This window comes from Dromaius novaehollandiae, chromosome 2 (assembly GCF_036370855.1).
Source record: "Dromaius novaehollandiae isolate bDroNov1 chromosome 2, bDroNov1.hap1, whole genome shotgun sequence".
NCBI lineage: Eukaryota > Metazoa > Chordata > Aves > Casuariiformes > Dromaiidae > Dromaius > Dromaius novaehollandiae.
The window spans coordinates 88,181,394-88,193,402 of NC_088099.1; positions in this window are offsets into that span (position 1 = coordinate 88,181,394).

A 12,009-nucleotide genomic window follows, 5' to 3' on the forward strand; every position below is an offset into this window, starting at 1 on the left:
AGTCCACCAGAACAGCTACACCCAAGAATGAACACCAAGCAGAAAACTGGCTGTCCTTACTTAGGCTTCTCAGAGACCCAGGAGATAATCCACCAGCATGGACTGCAGATGGGCATTTTTGGGATGGAGCCTAGGAATTACAGGGGAGTGGTAGTCTTTTATTCATGCTGATATATCAGCTGTTGGATTCGTAACTATTCACAGCAGCTCTTAAAGATTGCGAGATGAATTCGTAGAAGAAAGAAAGGGACCTTTGAACACTTGAGTGCTCTTTATTTTATTTTTATTTTTTTGCCTGCTTTGGAGACAGTCCAGTATAGGTTTAGAGTTTGATTTTATTTCCCATGTCTTTTAAAAGTGCTTTGATTCCTACTGAGCGTTTTTCATAATGCCATTCTAAATGAAATTAGTATTCATATGATTCTCTCATGCACCAACAAAGTAGTTGAAATGGCTTGCAAATGTATTAGCAGGGCAAATATGTATTAACTTGCTGCCTTAGGCAGCAACTTCTTAGGCAACCCTTCTTTTAAAGGAAGATAATATTTGTGTAGAGTGAATGGCTTTATTGAATTAAAACCTATAATGCAGCATTAGAGCCTGTCAATAAATGACATCATGTTTCTGTAGCGGTTGTGTCTGGGGACTGTCTCTCTAATGACAGAAGAGTAGAAGATCTGGAAACTTTATCAAATCTGCATATATTTTTTCAAAATAAAGTTTGGAACCAGAACTCTCTTTTTTCAGATGTCATTTTGTTCTAGTAGCTTGACTTAGAGTGAAGCTAAGTGCAGAATATAAGAAATACATTACACGCGCTGCTATTAATCAGTTTCTACCCTCTTGTACGCAAAAACATAGACACTAAAATGACAAACACAAAGACTCTTTGTCCATCATTTATTGCCAAATAACAATTAGAAGTTAGCTTTTTTCTTTTAGTCCAGACTTTCCAGACTAGTTTAGCTTTATCTTGATTGCTAGTTTATAATAACAACTTTATAAATTTAAAATTTTACTGCCAGATATACAACATGATATAAAGAAAAGACGAGAAGCTTCACAAATTATTTTGGCCAAAAATCATGCTGCTTTAAAAGTATAAACTCAGAATTTGGTTCCTTTAGTGTATGTTTCCTTCAGAAAACTCAGGTCTACAGTCACAACCAGAATGAACTGCTCTTCCTGAGCTGCTCTTGCTGAGGATACAGTAAAAGAGATGATGAGCTCATACTAACTATTCCATATCACCTACACTTATTCAACAGGAAAAAACAGAAAAACAAACATTCCCAGTGTATTTTGAGATCTGTTGAGAGATGTTAACATTCGTTTTCACAGATTCTACAGAATACATATATTAGATAAACAGGCCAACAGTCTGACTTTTCCACATATGGCACTTTTGACAGTACTGCAATGCTGTAGGGTTGGCAGATGGAGCAATTATACATTTGCTAGCTGGGAAGTAACCTTTAAAAGAAGACTCTAATGTAACATAGAATATGCTATGATTTTAAGAAATTTCTATGTGAGTTCCCAGTAGGTAATGACTCTCAGTATTAAATCTGTTGGACTATTGAGATTAGTTTCCTCTAATTAATATATCTATACAGCAGTCCTTTGATATTCAGTGCCTATATATGGGAGTATATCTGGTTTGAGTTGTTTGATGAACAATAAATTAAATGATTTTTATGATTGTATTATATGGCTTTATTTTGCTATTGAGGAATCAGAAAAATGATTAAAGGAGTGTCAGCAAAACGATTTTAGAAAAGTCAACTTTTTAAAGGTATTTCCTAATGATTAACTTGAAGTGGGTTTGGCTTTCTCTTTGTTTGACTTGTTTTTATTTTTTTAAATACATTCTCATAAATAGTAAAACCAGAAAAAATTTAAATAAGTTATTCAGAACATATTCAGGATAATTTGAAACACCCACTCTGTGGATGGACCTATTTTTCATCAAGAGTTTTGTTTACCAAGATGCTGTTCACAACGCACTGGAGATTTGTCCTTCATTGACTGTACCCCAGTCTTCAACTTGATAGCTCGTGCTTCTTTCTTTAACGACAAAGTCCAAGATAACAAAAACAAAGGAAAAATGCTACTGTGAATATATTAATGTAAATTGATTTTTATGTAACATTTTCATTTAACTTGTAGTTATCAGGAGATTACAAATGAAGTATTCAGCAACCTTATACTTGAGATATGCCTTATGACTTATTTGATCATAACATACAGGTATCTCTAGCTAACCTTGAATATATGCCACTATTCAACATTTAGTGTATACATAAATAAACTGTCCTTGGACAACATACTTCAGTCAAAAAATAGGAAAATACAACTTATTTACTGACTCAGGCATTCATACTATGTTCTCTACCATTGTCTAGAGTAGATCTTTGGTGGCATGGGAGAAGTTCTGCTACTTAAGACTCATGGTTAGCTTTACATATCTATTGACGACCAGTGTAGCTATTCACCTGCATGAAAACAACAATAAGGTTTTAATATGAACTTGGTATTAAATACAGTAATAAATCTTTTTCATCTCAAACTTAGTAGTGATAAAATTACTGATAAGGTAAGAAGGGACGAGGGGAAAAGATAAGAGAGAAGAGATTGTATTCCTGTCTCATTAACAAAACAAATGAGCTTCAGCGTCTGCAAAAGCCATGCCCTACTGTCTAAGTAGAATTTAAAAGCGTGCCAGTGAAAACATCCTGTTGTAGCATATAACGAAGAAAAAGGGTAGACGCTCACTCTGATGATCCTTAGCTTCTGCTCACCTTTATCCTGTGCTGGTAGTTGCATATCTTTCCTCTCAGATTTAATCTGCAGGTAGAGTCAGTAATACATTGGGGAAATTATTTTTTAATATTTTTTTTTTAATTTGTATTCTTAAATGAAATCAATTAAGGTTCTGACAAATGCTGGAAGAGAATATAGATAACAACAGTGATGGTATCTGCCTCCAGTGTTCCTCTTACTCTCTCTTCCCTATTTGCTTCTTCCTAGCTACATGAAGTTGCATAGTATAATTTCTCAGGAAGGGAAGGCAGCCTTTTCTTCCCATGGGAGGGGTGTCAGCTTTATCTCCTCCCCGATCTGCTTTCGGAGACAGGAGGTGGTGCCATCTGGGCTTCTTTGTACAGAGAACAAAACACTGGAAGTAATCACAATGAGGTTTAACTCTCTGCAGAGGGTCAGAAATGGTGGGGTCACTGTTGTAGTCTACTCTGTGACCTTAGGAATGTGCTGACAAATTTTTGTTCCCTTTTCCAATATACTCAGTTCTCACCCTGCTTTTTCTTATTTTACTCATATGTCTTGTTTCAGCATCAGACAGTACAACTTGATGCCTCTCTGCTAGGAGTTTCTTCATAGTCTCTTCTCTCCTTCTGTCCCGATCCAATATCGGGGGGGTTTCGTTACGATCCCAAGGACGAGATTAAGACGCTAAAACCAGTCAAATATCATACAACCTTTTAACTTTATTTTCCACGGAGTGGGGAGAAAAGGTGGGGAAAGGCAAAGGGGAGGAGAGAGAGAAAAAGAGAGAGAGAGAGAGAAAGGGATATCACCACCCGTGGATCCAGCGGCGTCCTATTGGTCCTCTTCACCCTGGGTGTAAATTTTAGTGAAGTGCGTGCAGTAATTACAACTCGAGCAGGGTCCGACCCTAGGTTCCCGCTGAAAAGTTCGGAGCCAAATCAAGGCAAATTAAATAAATAAATTGTAATGACACGCGTGCAGTAGTTACAGCTCGAGTTGGGTGCCTCCGAAGAGGGACCCCGAACAAAGAAATCCCTGGGCAATTATACTTTCCAATCTAAGCTCTCCACCCTTCATGCAGTAGTTTGGACCAATAGTAATATTTAGGTCTGGGGTCTCCTGCTCCTTATTGGGTCCCTAGGTAGGTTGTTTACTGTTGTGGTTTCTGCTGACAGATGCGTTTTCATTCTTCGGGTCTTGCCCTTATCTCTCAAAGCCCTGACAATTTATTACTTCCCCAGCAGTGACGGTAGGTGTTATTTCCCAAGGTCCAGACAAAGGGAATATGATCTGGACCCCGAGATAGCCCAGATCCCCCCAGTCAGCATTGTTTCCGCAGCAAGAGGAGGCCCTGCTCCCCAGGGTCCCGGTGCCCAAGCAGGCCTCACTTCAATGCCTCGACATCCTTCCTCCTGGAGCATGAAGCATGGGAATGCAAACTGCTGGTAACCCCCTTGTCTTTCCTGCCTGCACCAGCTCTGGGGCCCTTTCTCACTGAACTAGGGAGTGCGGCCTAAGGCTTCAGCAAATTTAGCTACTCATGCTAAGCAAGTTTTATAGAAGTTGTGCTAAAAACGGCAATAATTTACAGTCCGGGTCCCAAAGTCTCTGCCCGATCGTGGTCTGGTTCAGCGCAGGCTCAGTGTGTCCTGAATGGTCGCAGGGAGACCATTTTGGGGGTCACAGCAGCTCAGTCCTGTTCCTGCCGGGAACAGATGGCTTGTTTGGGGTTATGGTTTACTTGCACCTTATGTACCAAGAAATGTGTAAGGCAAAAGTTCACTCATCTGTCCGCCACACCTTCTCAGCTCTACTTTTTTACTTTTCTCCTCTTTCCACTGTTTTGTTTGTTTCGTATCTTTTTCTTTTTTGTCTTTTCTCTCTCCTTTTCCTCCTTTTCCTTCTTTTGCACCGCAAGATGACTAGAATATCAGAGACTAGGAAATTCCTGCTATAGGGCACATAAACAGAGTACTCATTATTATGTTTATTATTGATTTTTCCTGAACTACTTCCGTAGTGCAAGGCCATATTTTACAATTTTTATCATGTCTGACATATCTTCCGTAAATGACTAGTAAGCTAGTGGATATTTATTAGCAAAAGACATATCAAGATGTGTCAGTAAGAATTTTGTGTAACTCTTTAGCGGGCTTTTTAAGTTCCCTGGCCCAGAAATTAATCTGTGAGAGGTTTAGTTAGGGATGGTTTACACAGTTTTACTGAACTGGGTTTCATGTTTCAGGATGCAAGACTCATTGCAGATGTGTGCATATGTATGATATCTCTACCAAAGAGGAGTGGTAGTCTAAGCCTTTGGGAATGGCCTTCTCCTTCCACATGCTTTCCTTCTGGAATGGCTTTTAAAGGCTCAGTTACTGTAAGATGTTTCATCAAATGCAAGTCTTTTCAGTTACGGAGATGGCAATATGTAGCCTAGGAATTAGTGGTACTGACCACCAGGAATTCCTGCTTCACAGTAAATTCAAAATATCTCCTAGGATTAAAGATCAAGAGTGTATTAACAAATTTAGGCACTGGAATAGTGCCCAAGAAAGTGATTTCATATGCAGAGTCCAACCATAGTTTCCTGGCTGTGGTCCTTAACTTCCTCAAAGGGTTGAAGACAGTACCATGTGGATTTTGCTGTTGAGGTCCTCGCTAATTTACCTGTGCATGAATGTTACCCATTAACTGGAGCTCTGAAAAAAGCACAACTAAAAGACCTTAACAGATAAAGGATGATGAATATTTTTTAAAAATGCATAATTATCATAAGTATGAACTGATCTGAAAGAAAATACAAATTCTTTACTGGTAAAGTCTACAGACTACACACTGTTTGGCAGATTGGTAATAGAAAATAAATAATGTGATGGTAGGTAATAAATAGAAGAGTTTACAAGTGCAAAGTGATTTGAATCACTTAGTAATTTGGAAGCAGACAAATAGTGCATTTCAAAATTGGCCAGAGCAAAAGCAATGCATTTAGGAAGAAAAAACTAGGGCCATTCTTGGAGAATAGAATGATTTCTTCTGGAAAGTAGCGATTGTGAAAAAGCATGAACCCACTGTATTACTGCATTATATTGTGATTAAAAGGGCTGATCCAAAATCATCTTATACTGTTATTTAACAGTAGTGTGGTACTACTGCACTGAAAGAGTCACGCTTTTAAAAAAAGATAGTGGAGAGGTGTCAAAGTACAGATGTGAAAATGACTAATAATTTGGAAAAAATATTGAAAGACTAATGGAAAGGAAATGATTGTTGATTTGTATTGCTAGGCATTTATACCTATTTGCATATAGAACATAAATATTTTTGTTGCAAAGAAAATTCTGATAATAGATAGTCAATCTGTTTAATTCAGCCTTATTGAGCAAGGACATAAAAAGATGCAAAACTAGAATCTTCTGAAGCTGGATACATTCAAATGGAAATTAAAGCACACATTTATAACAGTGACAATAATTAACCACTGGAACAACTTACAGTGTTGAATGCTGTGTTTGAAATTGGTGAATTTGTTCTGGAAAAAGACAACTTAGATACTCAAAAGACATGTGAGACCATAAATACCTCAATTTTTAGAATGTCTAACTTTGAGTGCCTTACTGGTGTCAAATTTTCTGTAGGTGGTGAGACCCGGTCTTCCAAAAATTGGACATTTACTTACACTTTCTAAGCATGAGCATAAAAAAAATGCATGGCAGAAATGATATAAAAATTGAAATCTCAGCACAAAAAGCATTAGTTCCTTGCTTTTTTACATCTTCTTCTCCTGTTCTTTTTTGCATTCTCCATTCTTCTTCTCCCATGATGTTCTTCCTATATTTCTTACCCATATCCCATGCATTTTGTTGGATACTTATAAGTCGGGAGAAATCTATTTCACAATTCTTTTTAAAATGATTAATAACACTTATATGTGTGTTTAACACTGATGAGCTCTGACATCGCCTTGATGTCTCTATGACATCAGAGGCAGCACATCCAATTTGATACCATGTGTCAAAAAAAGTGTCTGGCCAGTACACCACTGCTAGAAACACTTGTTGACTAAAAAAAATGTACTTGAAGAATGTCCCATACACTGTTGGACAGGAGGCTGGCTGGTGGGTGAGAATATCCCCTAGCCAGTCACAGCCAATACTTGATAAATGAAGTGGGAGAATGATCTTATGCAGAAGGCATAACAGCATATGCTTTTCTGCTGTTTTCAGGATTAATACCTAATTAGTAGAGTGAAAATTAAATAATTTTGTACCAAAATTAGGTTATATGTGTGTTAACTACTTTACAGCTTGAAACTGTACACATCAGTTGAGGTTTGCAACTCCTAAGATGTACTGCAAGCAGTTTCCCATTGATTTTGCTGCTTTTAAATTACATTGTTCTTTGTTAATTATTAGGTATGCTTTCTAGGATTACTGATCATTTCAAAGTGAGATGGAAGAAAGTACACATATTTAAAATCAGAACCTTCATTTTTCTCATAATCATTGCTCACTGAATAAATATTCTCTGTAATGCTTTAATAATATTTTATTTACTCTACTATATATTTTCATGGGAGTGACAGAATTGCATCAGATTAACTCACACAGCTCCTGTTTTATCAAAAGTTTCTACAAGATACTTAATTTTTAAACTGGATCACTCCAGAAAATGGCAGAGGATCATATAAATGGCATCTCTTAGGCAACCCTAATTGCAGGGTTGTTGAATTCATTTCAGAGGCATGTTAATTAGCACATACATTTTCTTATGCTCATAAACGTTTTTGAGAAAAATACAGAATGGAGAAAGAAGGCAACGGTAAGAAATAGCTTGCTCTCTACTGTTTCAGTTTTTGCTGTCTTCCCATTACAAGTGAGATTAAAGAAGCAGAAAACATTCTTTAAAGGTACCATATAAATAGAGAGCTCATCTGTTATGTCAAAAAAGCCCTTATTAATGTGGCGGCTCCATAGCCTGGGTGCATACATATGTCATATCATATGACAGGGCACTGTTTGCTGTACAGCCTTCTGGGTTCAGACATATGTCATTTCATATAACCAAACACATAGGGCTAGTTCGAACAATGACTTTTGACAATAGGTATGTATTCAGGGCGATAGCTATTAACATAGTCCAGAAATATTGTTATATTTGTGTCTTCTGTTTACAGGGAGAGAAATTTTTGCCAGTAATGTATGCACAGCTCTTTAGAAATATGTCATCTTTTTACCTCTGGTTGTTGGGATGTGTTGTTGGGATGTGTTATGCCCTTTAGAGAAGTAGTAATTTGTGCCAGTCTAGAGCAGGCTGGGGGACTGGGGGGAAGAGGGGAAGAAGCAATAAAAGTGATTTTATTATTTCCCATTTCAATTCAATGAGAAAAAAAATGCATTTTTTGCTTGTCCCTCAGGCAGTACTGAGGTATAATTCTTACTCACATTACAACAGATAGGTGTGTCCATCATATTCCTGTCTTCAGCTATGCTGAAACAATGATGTGGACGTGCTGGTGCAATGTTCTTGTTTTGAACTGTGTTTTTTTTTCCTGAAGCTGTGATTTCAAGTTCACTTTCACACATAGTGGCGCGCTGTTAACCTCGTTGATATCTCTTGTTTATGATATCTCTTGTTTACTGTGATTTTTTTTTTTCTGTACTTACTCCCACTTCTGTTTTTTGAAATGGGGAAAGGGAATTTTGGGTCTTCTCTCTTTTGTACTGAATAAGAAGAGATCTGTTATCCTGTCTGGGGCGGTGTTGTGTAAGACAACTCTGAATCTTGTGAGCTGTTTGTTTTTTATTTTAGCCATGAAGAGAGATCATCCTTACTTTTTCATTTTTCTGTTTTTGAAAGGGGTGTTGTTTCTTATCTATTTAAAATTTTTGGAACACAAACTGTAAATATTTTATCTACCTTCTTTTTTCCAATGATTAAATTTGTTAATTCTTCAGATGTTTTGAAGCAATGTTTTGGCCATCTATAGTATTCCCCAAATTCAGGAGATTAGTACAAAGCAGATAGAAATCTTTTAGCTCCTTATTTCTTTATTTTGAAAAAAGAAAGGTTTCTTTTCCTAGTTTGATGCAAAACTACTGTGAACTGCCATGCAGATACCTGCAAAATGTTTGTTCTGTCTAAAAACTTTTGTAGGGTACAGTAGATAAATAAAACATATGTAAAAGCATACTTTGACTGAAGAAATACAAGTCTTTTTCAATATATTACTGTTGTTCCAAGTAATATTTAAGATTAATATTAGTAAAAGGCTTTAAAATATACATTTAATTGCTTTTAGTTTTTCCCCTTGTGAAGTCAATATCATTCTATCTACAGATAATTGCACCGTTATCTTTGTACACTCTATCATTTAACCAGTTTCTCTGATTTGTTTGTTTGTGGACTTTTAAACAACAGCAGTAGAAAAGAAAGATACTAAACACCATTACAATACGAAAAAGGGAGGAGTCTGGGGTATATCGTATCCCAGATTGCTTTCAATTCTTTGTGGTTTATCAAGCTTTTCTAAGAATCCATTCTTTGCATTTACAAGACTTTCTTAATTAAAATATATTTCAAAGAACATGGAATCATACATGGTTCCATAGTTTCTAGTTTCTATCTTCTGAGTGCTGTAGTACCGTTAAAATGTTTAAATACCTCAACTCTCTCTGCACGATTTTTGTGAGCACAACTCCATCAACAATAATTGAAATCACACAGTATGAACAAAATATTTAAACAGGTAGGGTAGATTTAGCCATCATTTTACAAAATCGCTCATGTCTAAAATTAATGATATCATTTATGGAATAGCTTACCACTAAAATGAAGGAATCTTTCCACTGGGGTCTCTATATACCACAGATCTCAGTGTAGCACTGGGATAGCCAAGCCAGCTCCAAATGACGGAAGCAGGTCAGCTGCACCACCAGACTGAGTGCAGGTTCATTTAACCTGCACTCTCTGCTACTATGATGAGGTTAATTCTGCTATCCATGATAGCTTATTTACACTGGATATCTCTGTGTTACATCGATTGGGTTCTGCCTGTATTGAAGACTGCAATCGGCAACATTATGTTAGTTGAATCTGGTGGGACTGGAGTTTTTCTGATGAGACTGGAATCTCTAGCTATCAAGGCATAATTTCAGAAGAGGTTGTGCGGTAACTTTCTGGAGTGGAATATAAAATAATGCTTTTATATCATGCTGTAAGCACAACTCCAAATATTATTACTGTCTATCGACTTTGGATTTATCTAGAAAACAGCAAATGACTTGGAAAATTTAGCTATGTATTTATTCATCTCCATGAAATGTTTGCTCCTTTTTATTTGCATTTTTAAAAATTCTCCAAAGTATATATTATTTTTTTCTTCTATGCTGATTTTCATGTGAATTTTCATTTGCCTGCAGAGCTGAACCTACACTTCTTAAGTTGTAGTTTTGTAGTTCCTTGATCCTGTGATTATAGCTTGAGTTTCTGGTGTGTTTTCAATGATCACGCTTGCAAAAAATAATGATAATAATAATAAAACCCTCTTATAACATTCAGCAATGTTAATCACACAAAAGAGCAACCCCTTCCCCCTCAGCTCCAAATTAAAAAATGGGAACACAACTGAAAAAAATTGCCCATCTTCTACTTGCTGCTTGCATTCTGCGAGTGCATGTTAGAGCAGACGGGAATAGACCGGGAGGACATAACTTTAGAAATTCTGGGCAGCTGGATGTCTGTTGGGTCCAGTCATGATTAACTCTGGAGAACATCCCAACCTAGACTTGAAACTGAGCATATGAGATAAAGAGTTTAATGGATAGGACAGCCTTACATAGCGCATTCACTACAAGTCTGTCGGCAATAGAAAAGTACAATCGGAATGAACACTATTGTATATTCCAGCCTAAGAAGGATGTGACACAATAATTTCTGTATCTTTAGCCTAAAAATGACAAACTCAATAAAACGTTATTATTGCTTTGCTGATACTGGTGTTCATTTGCTGCCTGTGATCCTTACTAGTTTTCAAATAACTGACCTGTAAGAGTGTTGGTGTGCGGGGAGACAAAAGGTTAAATGTTTTTCACTCGAATTTATTTATGTAGACAAAGACACTTAAAGAGAAAGGACTTTTTTTCAGCTCCAATAGGTTTTAATCTCTTTACTTGACTTTTATCCTAATGAAGCAACTATTCAGGTGGCCAGATATTGATTTCTAAATAATAAAACCTTATTGAATTATTATGTAGGAATAATATAGTACTGAAAAACAAACAAAACTTTCCACATACAGTGAAAAAAATATAATTACTTTACTTCAAAATTAATTGTTTCACAAATTCTTTTTCATGATGGAATAAAATCGTTATACCCAACACTACATTAAACATGATATTTTTAGGTTCGTTTTATGATTATGTGTTCACAGAGGTTATAATTACAGAAGCTATCTCATTTACTAAGTTATGAGGCTCAGCACATAGGATTTTTCCTATAAGTGCAAAACACAGGTTTTAATTAGTTAAGTTAGTGATTTAATCCAACCACTTTTGTAAACTTTCTCAGTGAGAAAATTAAGCATACATGTATTGGAAAGAAGTGGCATTCTTTATATACATCAGGGCTGTAATTTTCCTGTTGACATCACTTCAGTGGAATTCCTTTATCCTCATAGAGCCTAATTGTCTTCATTCACAACCACAGCTTGACAAGATAAAGAAAAAATCCTGCTTCTAGCCTGTTTATTAAATACAAACATATCTAAATTGCTCTCACTCTCACTCCCTCTCTCTCTCCCTTTTTTTTTGCAGGGGGTAACTTGGTTATTTGTCCTTTCCTTTTGGAATAAGTTATTTCTTTATTGAACATGACTTCTCTTTTCATGCAGGAAATCGCTTCTTCAGGCCATTTTAAAAGTACAGCCTCAAAACACAAATATTAAAAGGATTTTATCTTAAAAATGCACTGTCAAAAGGATGAATGTGGTATCTCTGATGGCTTCACATGGTTTTGATGTCCGGTACAGGTTTTGGGGAAATGAAGGGGGAAAGGGAGTATGTTTTGAGCAACACCAGACAAATTGTTTATTTTAACTGGTATAAAAGTTTGGTTTTTTTCTATTATTATAAAAAGGTTCAAATCATGTAACAGGGAGCTCACCTTACAAACTAGTTTTTAGAAGATAGTGTTAGCTATGTATTAATAAAAATGATGGGG